A 13,391-nucleotide genomic window follows, 5' to 3' on the forward strand; every position below is an offset into this window, starting at 1 on the left:
TAAAACAATGCATTAAAAAACATAGCTGCCTTCAGCCAATCCGATATCAGCAGCCATTTGACAGGCCTAGCAATGGCCGATCATTATGAATCTTGGCGAGTATACTGACCTCTTGACTTGGTACTACCTTGTAAAATTTCGGATCAGTCGGCCATTAGCGGCTGCTATAGCAAATATGCAGTTTTTCAAAGAGTGTATCATTGGCTGTGGTTAATAGAACATCATGTAATTTACATATGTAGATCCTACTCCAGCTGATACATAACTTTGCCTCAAGAAACAATATCAGCAACCATTTTGATTTTTAGAAATTTAGAATTATGGACAAAACCTACTTTCGTGAATTTTCAAAAAAAAATGTTGAATTCTGAAAACAAATATGGCTGCCATATGAAAATTATTATCTATGAGTGTGGACATTTTTACTGAAACAGCAGTAAGTCATGAACACTTTGTCCAATCATCATAAAACTTGGCTAACTTGCACAATGATTGCTTAGGTTTGTGGCCTTTCACCAATAAGTCAGACTTAGACAAAGTGGATAATAAATTTAAATGCTTCTAACTCCTCAGTTTCCTGACCAATGAAGTTGAATCTTTGCATGCTATATCTTTGTGTTGGTCTGCCAGTGGATGTACAATGATGCAATGTACAAAGTAATATCTTAAAAAATATGAATGCCTTCAGTCAGATGTCAGTAGGCTTGTGGCAGTCTTAGCTATGGCTTATAATCATCAAACTTGTATGACTTTTAAGCAAGGTAACTTCTCACGCACATATTTTCAGTACTTCAGAATCTCTTCCTATAGTATTAGAATGAAAGGCTATAGGTTTGTGCCAGCTACCAAAATGACAGCCATTTTGTTATTCCCATTCTCATGTTGCTTTGTCTTAAATGCTTTCACAGCCAGGTGGTGTTTCACAAAAGACATGTGGTGCCCATGGAGAAATCAACGCAAAACAGCATGTTTAGTGTTTGTTTACACCGCAATTACCTTTAAAAAGTGAAGAGCCTAAGGATAACTCTTTCCAAACTGAGTGATCTGAACTAGGGTTGAGAGATCTACTCCTCCTGATGTGTGGGTAACTCCATTGTGCCTTTATTATTACGTCATCTTCCAGTGTGGATCACATCAACGGGGCATCAACAGAGGGACATGGGGAAGAGATGAAGCAATCAGAAGCTCCTCTGAATCAGTAAAGAATGTATACTGCTGAGAGATCAAGGAAACACTGCCTCAATGGATAAATGTAATTTAACCATGACGGATAATCAGGCAAAACCTCGCTTTTGAGCTCCAAAAACTGAATTCATGAATAAATATCACGTGAATTGAATCTGGGTCACGGTTTTGTTACAGCTTGCTATCTGTCGACTGGACTGATTTTATTTTTCTGTTGATCGCCCCCTGCTGATACATTTTGAATCTGCATTCAATTTGATTGGGTAGAGACATTGAACTCGAGTTAACGGTTCCGAAAACACTGGTCAAATAAGAACCTTGTCTCCCAGATTTCGAGTTCTTTGCTTAATACAACGGCCCCTCTCGTTTGTGAAAGGTCGCAAAATAACTCCGTTCATGGAGGACCACAGTTGTTGAAGGGTTATTCTCCAAATGTATGCTCGGATAGGAAAATCATTAGAGGAAAATGGTGTTCCTGTCACATACCTCTTTGCATATAATACATAAATTAAAGTTTAAGAGATACAAAACACTTATTATTGTGTTTTGGGGATTTTGTTCTGTGAGAGGTTGGTAACACGGTTGAACATTGAAACCGCTGACCCAGTATAACCATTCCGGTGATTCAACCTGGTCTCAAGACCCATTCGTATCCATTCAATGAATTTCCAGTACCTCAATTCATACTTATCCAACGAATGACAAGACTGCTAACATATCACGTGACTTAATGAGTATCTCCAAATCAATACAAACCAGAAAGAAAATCTGCCTTTTGTCTTTCACCAGTGAATTAATAAAGGTAGGCCAACTTCAATAATGAATTTCAAGTGTACATTTATAGGAAACCTTTCTCATTTGTTATTGCATTTAATGCAATATGATGAATCATCAGCTAGTGTTTCTATATCTTCTTTATCTGTCTCAATTGTCTTGTATTACTTAACAAACTATCCAGCTGTGTCCTGCATAACTAGCTACGTAGCTAGCTAGCTAGGTTCATTTAGATCAGCATGACTACAGTAAAATGATTAATAATGGATTTAGCTTGTGAGCTAGCCATTAGAGTGTGTAGTTTTCAGTTCTTTTGAAATGTACAATGCCAGGAAAACAGGTTTGGTTCTTTGAATGATCTGTTTTAATTCAAATCCTAAAGACAGTTTTATGAATTGGCTAAATTCATTCATAAATAGGCTAAATAATGCAAATGTTATCAATGACAACAGTACTTATCTTGTAGACTGACATTCTGTATCTGCTGTGTGCCATGCTGGAGCGATTAATTTGGCTTAAAGTAACAACAGCAAAAAAAAAAAAACCAAAACATTTATTGCACCTTGGGTTTTGTATGAGCAATTCTCTATTCCTAAATCAGAGGTTCCAAAACTGTTCATTCAAAGTACTGTACGAAACGTGTTTATATGCAGACAGCGCATTGAATCTTAGGAATTGCAGTTCCTCAAAGATAGGCTATTAACAGTGACAATTTTTCCTAGCAGATCTGTTAGATTCCCTCACATTATACATACCAATAGAATGGAAAAGCACATGCTCTGATGACTAGCTCACAAGCTAAATCCATTGTTAAACGAGGAATTTACAGAGTAAGGTAACCCAAATATTGATCTCTTAACTCTTATGATGGGTTTTGACGGGCTAGTTTAATTTATGCCTCACTTTCCAACAGTTACATAGTCTGGCTACGTAGCAAATCTTTTTGCCACATAGGGGACACCATATTACATCACAGGAATAAACAAAATCTCTGGGTGCTCCGGAGTTAGTTCTTAGAAGTTGTGTTATCTCATAACTGTAGCAACAAGGTCGATATATCATAGGGCTGGGAAGACATCCCTTGGCAGTCAATCCATGGCATGTCTAACTTCCAGTTTGTGTGTCCTAATAAACTGTGGTTCCTGCACAGCATGAGTGCAAAAGGTTACACTGAAAAACCTTCACAGTGTACTGGACTAGCATGCCACTGAAGGGATTGCCCTGTTTACTTGTTTGGTATGCAGGCTATTAAATCATTCCCAGATGGTGCATGTTTGTTTCTTCCAGTGGAATCAATGGTGCACTGTGTGCTCTCAGTGTATGCATTGTGATCCCCACAGCTGAATATCATACTTAACCTGAAGCAGAATGACACAAGGCAATATATGAATAGTATGATAATGCTGGATGAACTGATTTCATTGTTTACATTGATATGAACGGCATTTATGATCAAATATCAATTGGGCTATTGCAAAAATATGCTGGGCTTACCCTCACATTTGGAAAAGCAGAGCTTGAACTTATATGGCACCCCTGAACCAACACATACATCCAATATCCCTGTCTTAATATATTTATGCCTATTCTGAAATATTTTATTCAAAATGAAACTTTTTTATCGAAAAGTTAAAGCAAATAGGAGAAAATAGTAAAAAGTCATATCTAGTGGCTCACTCGGGCCCCTTAAACATAGGTCAGGCTATTGTTTGATTTTGTTCTCCCACTGTTTCATATCAGACACTGCTAACTTCCCCACATCGTTGACTTTAATTGTTCTAAGATATTCTTATTTGTCTGTTAGTATTTCCAATTCAATTCAATGTGATGCAGTTTCATCTACCCAAAAAACGAGCAACATTGGTGATAAGCATCTCCATATCAGCCTAAGTAAGGGTAGGCCCTAAGTAACTGTCTGGATATCACAGCCGACCGGTGTTAGGTGTGATTATTGCAAAAATAAACAGGCCACAGCTACTCAGTCTATAAATTCTTCAGTATGTGCTTTTTATAACACTTGGCTTCGAGTTTTGATGACGTGCAAAAATTAAAGGATAAAAGACTTTTGGTAAATTTCCTTATGCGAAAAAAAAAATAAAATAATGGAGCTATGTACCTTAAGACAAAGTGGCGTCAAATCCTTTGAGTGTAGATAAAAACTGGAGAGCATAGGAAGGGCCAAGCGGTGAAGCCTAGGAAGTAACGGGAAACAACCTCTACTGCGCATGCTTGAGGGGGTTAAAGCGCTTGCTGGCTATTGAATTCAATGTTGAAATCCAAGGTGAATTAACAAACAAATAAAACCTCATCGGTCCATTTTTTGTGATCACAAATGTCACTTTGTGCAGCAGTTTCTGAAACGTTTGTTGTTTTGGTCCAGAAGCATTGGGGAAAATATGTATTTAAATGTGAATATTTTATTACAGAATGCATATTTTTCAATCTGATTTTCATATGAAACGCAACGGTCGTCAATCTAGTTTCGAAATACTATCAAGAACGTTTTATTTTTCCTTCAAAAGTCTGATATTTCCCTTTCACTTTCATAGGAGCTCCAATGTTTTGCCCTCCACACGCGCAGTACAGGCTTACTTCCGGGACTTCACAATTTTAGCTGCTGAATACCTACATATCTAGGTAAATATGCATGTCTATGATCAAAACGGGAATGCAATTGACTGTTGGATGGTCTGCATTAATTGTGACGAATAAAGACATAGGATTGGACATAAAAACGGAAGTGAGGCACTCCAACCAACGGTAAAATACGCGGGTTAATTCGATTAGCGTATGTGAATAATATGATAGGGGCCTATCAAATAAACGACTGCTCATGCACAAGCCAGGTGTTCAGAAGATAATATTTTAATGAAAATAGCTTGGGGAGGAAGATGAATTCTGAAAAATGGAGATCTTTTTCCGTCAGTCAATTACGTAAGATTAAACCAACGTTAATCGCTCTTTGAAAAAAAATCGTTTGTTTAAAAAGGCTGATAGCGGGGACACTTTGCGGAATGTATGGCGCAGGAAATGTCACCAAAATTATAGTTGCCACATATTTAATAAAATATAATGTTAAAGTCTGAGTCTATAATGGGTCTTTGTAATATGGATAGTTGTGGAAGGGGGTACAGAATTGTCACGACTGATAAATGTAACAAAGTAGGCTACTGTAAACAAAGATTTTACAAGATAAGCATTTTTTGGTGTCCACTATACCGAAAGTTAATTATCTGGCCAGGGTATAACGTGTCGATACAAACTGAGTATAAAGTACCCAGATCCGCAATCTTGAGCTGACAGGCACTGCAATAACGTGAATATATCACATGCTTACATAATTTTCGAAATGCAACGAATTTTTCATCCTTGATCTGAACTGGGTAAAAAAACACCTCTTGCGAAACACTTGCAGAGTTTTACTGATAACTCATCTGACAAATACTTATTTGTGTAAGACAATTGTATTATTGTAGCCTATTCCCTTGTTGGTTTATTAGTGGAACTATCTGGTTATTTTCATGGAATTTGCCCAAAAATGTCTAACTTTCAAGTATGAAGAAATTGGTAATTTTTTTGTACAAAAGTCTTTTATCTTTACAATTGTGTGAACTAAGTTAAATACTGAGTAGCTAATGTATCTGTCTGTGTACTGACTTTTAAAGGCCTCAGAGAGGCCATTAATACTACTATTTTTTTTTTATATCTTACTGATTTGGATGTTCCTATTATTATTATTATTATTATCACATTATTAATATTATAAGTAACTTAAATTGTTGTTACACACAAGAAATGGAATGGGTAAAATGTGTGTCTTTTGCTAACAAGTAACTATAAGGATCACTTTCAAAGGAAACACACGTCTATTTAACGTTCAGACGTTTCCAAACTGATCGGACCGTATGTGAAACCAAAACACTAATACATGAATTTCAATAGGTTTTCCAAAACGTGAAGGACTGAATCCAGCCAGTGTCCATAATTTGCCAGTTTTAGAACGTCATAGTCATAATAAACAAAGGCTAATTACCATTGCTTATTATAGAAACCCATTGTGGTAAAGCTTAGAGGCTATCTTGCATGTTCCTTTTGAAAGTAAATGCTGTTCAAATTACTTCTCAAATTACATGTGTGAAGATTGTGCATACAAGACAAAAAAACATTAGGCCTACAGCAGCCTGTATGGGTTTCTATGCACTGAAATGTGAATGGATGAAAGCGAAAATTGGATAAACGCGTCTGCCAAATAAATGTAATGTAATATGTATGTATGTATGTATGTATGTATGTATGTATTATTATTATAATTATTATTATTATTATTGTTGCTATTGTTGTTGTTCAGGTCGTTGTTTAATTATTCAATTTATAACCTAGGTTTTTTTTTTAGTTTGTTTATAGTCTAGGCATAAGTGGTAAAGAACGACACAACGGGACAACCAAAATGATTTCTTCCGAAAAGCCACTAGATGGCACCAAACCCTTTCAAAATGGAAGAGAAGGCAAATTCGAAAGAAATCAAGCGAAATCTGCATTATATTCTGTGCCTTATAAATGTATTTTCGATTGGGCGATGAAATGTATTTTACTCATTTACTCAGAAAATATTTAGCCTGTAGCACTATTACATTTTACTTCAAACACCGTTGACATTTCAATAGTTATTACCCGTTTCAATTACGTTCAGAACTTAATTGAGTCGGTTAAAATTTAAACCAAAGTACATGCAGTCCGATGTTACATTAACGTGACCTGTCGATAGTCGGTATAATTGTAACAGTAGCCTAAATGAAAACGCCCTATAATGTGTGTACGCAGGTTTATTCGGCACATAGCCTACTAATCTTAATCACGGAAACACATTTCCAATGGTAACGTCAGACCAGCCGCATCCTCAGATTTTAAAGCATGGGGCTTTATTCATAAAAAAAGACTGCATAAACATTGACACGCAATAAACTTCGTAACTTACCGCGAAATTAGTTTTGGTTACGTCCAAATCAACGAGGAAAGCTGATTTTGTTTCTGAGCGCCCAGGAACGCTTTTACAACGCAAATACCCTACTCTACAGACCAATTGCCCATACATGTCTTTGATCAGGTGTCTGCTTCTTTTCCTTTAACCACTTGGAGCATCCAGATGGTGATGCTATGTCAATGCAGCAAGCATATTATCTGAATACACTGTAGCCTACATTAAACGCTAAACTAATTTAAAAAGTCAAACACGTTGATGAGCAAAATTAATTTATTTAATAAATATTAAACACCATTTAAAATGCTTAAGGTCTCCCCAAAATGACACTACTTGTAAAGGGTTTCGACATAATATAGTGTCCCTAATCTCCTAATGTTAAGCCCTCTCCATGATCGCCTCCTATCAACCCTTTAGTTTTTTCTGTTGATGGTATTCTGTAAACATATAACAGCAAAAAAGCAAGTTGTTTGTTATAGCAACTCAGAGGCGACATAACTGTAACAGCTGTTACATTTATACTAACAGGGGCGTCACATGTTTTGGTCACTCAGCAAACAATTCCCGCTAAAATTCACTCAGAAAACCATACAAATTTATCAAGTACAGGTGCCTGCTTGAAGTGATGGATGATATGATTTATTGTAAATAAAAATAATGCCTCCGAAAATTACTTATGGGACCTCGCTCAAATACAGTTTTTTCAAATACAGTTTCTTTTTTTTTTTTTTTAGAAATATTTCCCGCTAAGGCTGTCGAATTCCTCGGTTCTTTTGGCATGCGGTTGAGGACTGAATTGCGCGTGGCCGTGTAGGCTACACAAACGGCTAAGGTAGCAGCAGTGTACAAAAGCTATGGACCGTGTTACCTTTATCAAGCGTTGCATTTATAGCGACTCACCCCTATTTTCTAAAAGGGGTTTATTATGATTGTATTGTACTTGGTTTAGCCTACATGTGTAGCAGACCTACCATGTAGGCTATAGTAGAGCTACTTATGAATCGTTCACTTTATATGTTATCGTTATTTATGCCTGCGACTATATTTAGAAAATTAGTCTCCGTCGCCCTGGCTTAGATTTGGTATACATTTAAATAAAATGTGTGTTACATTAAGGTAAATGATAGAACCTTATTTATTTCGCGGCTTATTTGAGTACTTCAGCTAGAATCACATACCAAAATTATGTACTTAATGAATACATTAAATGGCATTAAAAGTAGGCCTACATAAGAGTGTGGGTTGTCCCGAATGCATGGAATTCGTTGCTAAAATTACAGCTTATGAAACATAGAGAAACAAACTCTGCCATGTGCATGTTCATATCACAGCTCAGAAATGAATGTTCTGCAAATGTGTTTCAAATTTTTCTAAATACGTTTCCGATTGCCAACACATGTATCAATACGAATACTCAGATGCACCCTCTTTGCAGCCGTGGCCAACTACGTTAGACCCTTCTACGGAAACAATATGGCCCTTTGCTCCGGTGGGTGGGAGATGTATAGGCTACATTGTTATTGGAGAAATTGCGACTTTTTACTTCGAAACGGATGTGCTGCTGTGCAGAGTTTTGCCTATATGACAATTGTAACCGGCAAAGTGAATTCCCTCTCATTTAAAACCCAACGTGCTCATTATGTAAACCTTTGACCTCTTATCTTCCCCTTCCATAATTCTGATCTGTAAGCAATTGGAATGTAATAGCGTACTTTGCTGCAGTTCAATCAAACCAATTAATATTCTGTCATTTTCTCATGTTAGAATTAGGCCTATGATAAGATGTAATACCTTCAAAATAAAATTGCATTCATGAAACTGTTTTTGTTTTAACTGGACTAATGATTTCAACGCTCAAATGCGGTTAAAACCAATGGAACTAAGGATATTTACGTTTAACTAGTAGGCCTAAAAAAAACATTGTTCCCCTATTTTAACAAAAAAAAAAAAGTTAAATATTGACACTGGCAATTTTATCTATGAGATTACTGTAAAATCCGACCAGTGGATTTAAAATTGCCAGATGAAACTGGAGGTTAGATTTTCAGATGGGGCGCCGCCGTTGCACCCTTCAGAAAGGTGTATAGCCGGAATTAGTTGTATGCATTTACATTATGTGCTACACGTGGGATGTTGGTTGAGTTGACAGGCTGAAATAAACAATAAGCAAATGAGAACAAATTATATAGAGGCCTACGGGAGTGGGACTGTGCGTACCATGTTTTTCCACAAATAACACTAACTAGCGCAGACGTTCTCCATTCCATAAAGGACAGGCGCAAAATACGACTCAGATTTCAGGAGTAGGGCCTATATTTGATTTGTAGATACTTAGTTGTAGCCTAACTAATTTTCATTTTGCCACAGAGGCTAGCCAGACTGGCGCTGTTTAGTTTCAGCTGTTTAATCCCACGATAAAATATACAGTCAATACATAGCTAAATGTGTTTATTCGTGGGCACTGTGAATGAGGTGTCAAATTATTTATATGTAATTTATATTCATACAGTTAGTGTTGGTTTTATTTCGGCTGAAATGATTAGGCCACATCTGATCCTTGTGCAGCGTAGGCTACAACGCTAAAATGATGTAGCTTTGAGTTGGCGTATCGTGTAGCCTACCTTTTCCACAATAATTAAATATTTCAGTAAATCAATAATTTGTACATAGAGAAAAGGCTCCTATTAACTAAATTCCCGGAAAATCGCGGAGAATTTCGCAAACCAGAACTAAACACTGCCTAAGGATTTGAAGGGCTTGAATCTTCCTCGTTCCACCTTAAATTTTGTGCCGCCACTCTCAACCTTCCCTTTAAGAATTTTGGAATTGGCACAGTCTTACCAAAGGGGGGCGCCAACAGATTATGTTGTGTGATATTCCTATTTGTTGTGTTAAACGTAAAACATTGTAGCAATTTCTATCGTTGCAGCAAAATGTACAGCAAGTTGCTTGTTGGAGTTCACGAGTGGTCTCTCAGTTAAAATTATTTCATTTCCTAGTGAGTTATCGTAAATTGATTAACGAGTCAACGTACATTATATCCCACTATAATATTATTAATAAAGGCGTGATCACTATATTGGCTTCGATTAATCAAAAATGGACGTGGAACATTGCACCGATTAAACTCAGCACGCTGACTGTATAGGCTACAAACTATGAAAAACTAATATATTTTTTTCACCTTTTCACTGTGCCAAGGTCACATATGGAGTCTCTCAAGCTGGCCTTTGTGCAGAAAAAAAACTGTTATATAATGCTGTTTGTGCATAGTGGGAAAGCATGGTCTGGTATCCACCAGACTTAGAATATTGATGACACAAAATACGTTATTATTTATGAACTCAAAACCTATTTGGTTATCGATTTGCTTTTCTGACAGAATTGGTATGTTTACAGTCTGTTTAGACTCTCGAGGAAAAAGTAACACCGATTAGCTACTTTTTTGCTCAATTTAATATGCGACATGCCTACGCATTCTGACTGCCGCATTTAATAAACTGCCTGCCATTACTGGTTGATTTACACGTGTGAACTGTAAAGTCAGCGTCGTCATTTGATGTTCGGATGTGTTTAATATGCTTGCGTTATCTGTTAAGCTCAACGATTTTTACACTTAACACAAATCGGAAGAGATGCATTGATGTAGGTGACGTGCATTCAATGTGGTGTGGTTTTATATAACTCTTGGAGAAAATAATGACATCTATTCTATTTAAATAGTTTAATTGCTTAAACAATCTAGATAAAATGACATGTAGCCTACTGCTATCTTGTTTAAAAACGTAATATTTCCTATAGTTAGACACAATCTGCCTTTATTTTTTTATACGAAAATTTAGTCTCTATTCAGCAGAAATGATTATCATTATTAAGTGAGGTACATATAAAAGGGGTTGAAATGAGAGAAAACTCTTGCGTTGTAAATTATTTAATGTAGATGATTACTGTTTGATAGAGAGAGAGAGGGGGGGGGGGGAGAACGAGAGGGGAACATCTTACCTAACAGGCGTTGCATTAATCTACATATACGGCTACATTTTCAGTTGGCCAACAGCTGTCTTGTCATCATCTCATTTTGTGCCATAATTGAAGCATATAGGCTATATCAATGCACTTTCTAATTAATGTGACTAAAGGATGTTTTCTTTTGGTACCATTTTTTCTTCTTCTTTTTTTCGAGCTATGTACAGAAAATAGCCTACACTGTTTGCAAGGTATGCCATTAGATAGCCGTTGGATTCCTTTAAATTCAAATTGACAGGAATAAGACCGGCACCTATGGACAGCTATGACTTCTAGTAACTGAACCGTTACTAAAAGCGGGCCATTACGGGGTTTAATCATTTTTGTTTAATCGTTTATTGGCACCTTAATGGGAATTAAAATAGGGTACTTTTATTTATATTTTGAGAATATGGACAGTTGATTTTCATTAGCGAATAGCAAATACGGCAGTGTGATAGATCCACTAAGAACTGCAGCAACAACAACCAGAGTTGAACAAAGCAAAAATATTTGTGAATATGCACGCGCAATCCTAGTTGGACCTAGACTAGAGTATAACAAGGAATTTGCTCCTGCAAATGTAGCCTACTCTTTTGTGGATGTAATGCAGGCAGAGTAACATTGCCCTCCTTTACGAATACTCGGTTGTAGTGTTTCAGTTGGCAGATCTAAAAAGGAGAGAGAGAGAGGGAGGGGAGAGAGAGAGAGGGAGGGGAGAGAGAGAGAGCGAGAGAGCAATGTGTAATTTCTTCAGACAATTAAAAGTAGCTCGGAACATTTAAATTGATTTGAGACCGATATCACATCTTGTTATATTTACATATGCCAAAAGGTAAAATGTTTTAAAATGTCCCTACATTCCCAAGGGCGAGGTTATCAGTAGTAAAAATTGAAACAATCGGGTAGCTAATGAAAAGAAAGACAACCAGGTCGATGCAATTCGCATAAACATAAGACATCATGTTCATAATTTCGTGTAAACAACTATGTTAAAAAATAATTAATTGGAGCTACCACCGAGTTGAATGAAACACACTAAGTGCAGACTAAATTTAGTAGTAATGTAATAATTTGACTCAATGACTAATTGTGGAATGTGTAGTTTACACAGTATGCACACATCTCCTGATATGTCCTGTTTATAAGTGCATCTATCGCCATTATTACTAACGTCATACAGTAAGAACTTCCTTATTGTGGACATCATTGATCACACACGTTCAGGGCAGCAGCATATAGCATACCGTTATACAACAGAATTATATAAAATAGAATTGTAATAGGCTGTTATCGTTATTTGAAAACTGCATTCACTTTGACCTGATTAGTCTTCTAAACAAATGTTGGGTCTAGTTTATCTGATTGTATTAATTGAATGTGTAGTTATGACACTCAGCATTATAAAGAGCTCTGCTCCTATTATAAATATCTCTCCTCTGCTTCGGTATGATATTAGGCCACAGTTTTGAGAAATAAATATGATGAGCCCGTATCCCTTAAGACGGAATTTGATATTTAATTGGGTGAAATGTAGGAAAGCCAAGGGAAGATAAATCATACAAAAATAAAGGCAAAGGTGTTTCCATATCACTATTTCTCCAACCAACCTCAGTTTTGGAACTTGCTGGTGTGCGCACTCGTAAATGTAAGGCTGATACAGGAGTTGTGGATATAGGCATTATATGTCATATCTTTCATATCAAATGATTTAATTTCCTACTTGAAAATATTTTCCTGAGATTAATGGATTTTATAGCTGCCAGAGGATGATACAGTCAGATAATTACGATGGTGTGGATTAAAAAACAAAAGCATTACATTAAATTTGTGTGCACGCCGGTTTTATTTAACGAATGTATTTGTGCAATCCCTGCAACTTTGCATATCAGTGCATTGGCTCATGATGTTGGCTAACTGATATGGCAGGTCAGTAGAGGTCGAGGCTGGATAAGACTGGAAGAAAATCTCAATAGAATGGGCTTATATTCTCACTAGATAGTGAAAATGTCAGCAACGAACATCCCGTTTTGATATAGCTATAGGTCTATATAACTAACTGAAATGGCAATGGCAATACAATCATAATAAAAAAATATCCCAATGCATCGTGCCAGCTATACGTCATTGTGAAACCTTGGGTTTGTGTTAAGCAAAGTGAGTTTAATGTGTTTATTATAACCCATGGAACCGTGCCTCCCCACGTGAACTGCCCCTAAGAATGCATTGTGTTGCCTACTTTCGTGTGACTGTTCAACGATTTCCTAACATTTAAAGGGAAGCATGATGATGCAAGACTGCAAATTAAACAGCAGGGGATGTTAATATATACACACACATATAACCTCAGCTATATTAAACAGAGTTAATAGTTTATGCTACCCTGTATTATCTAACTTAAGTAGTTGGCTGCAGTTTTACTGGTAGACGCGATCGCTTATTTAATTCT

Source organism: Anguilla rostrata, chromosome 4 (assembly GCF_018555375.3).
Source record: "Anguilla rostrata isolate EN2019 chromosome 4, ASM1855537v3, whole genome shotgun sequence".
Classification (NCBI taxonomy): domain Eukaryota; kingdom Metazoa; phylum Chordata; class Actinopteri; order Anguilliformes; family Anguillidae; genus Anguilla; species Anguilla rostrata.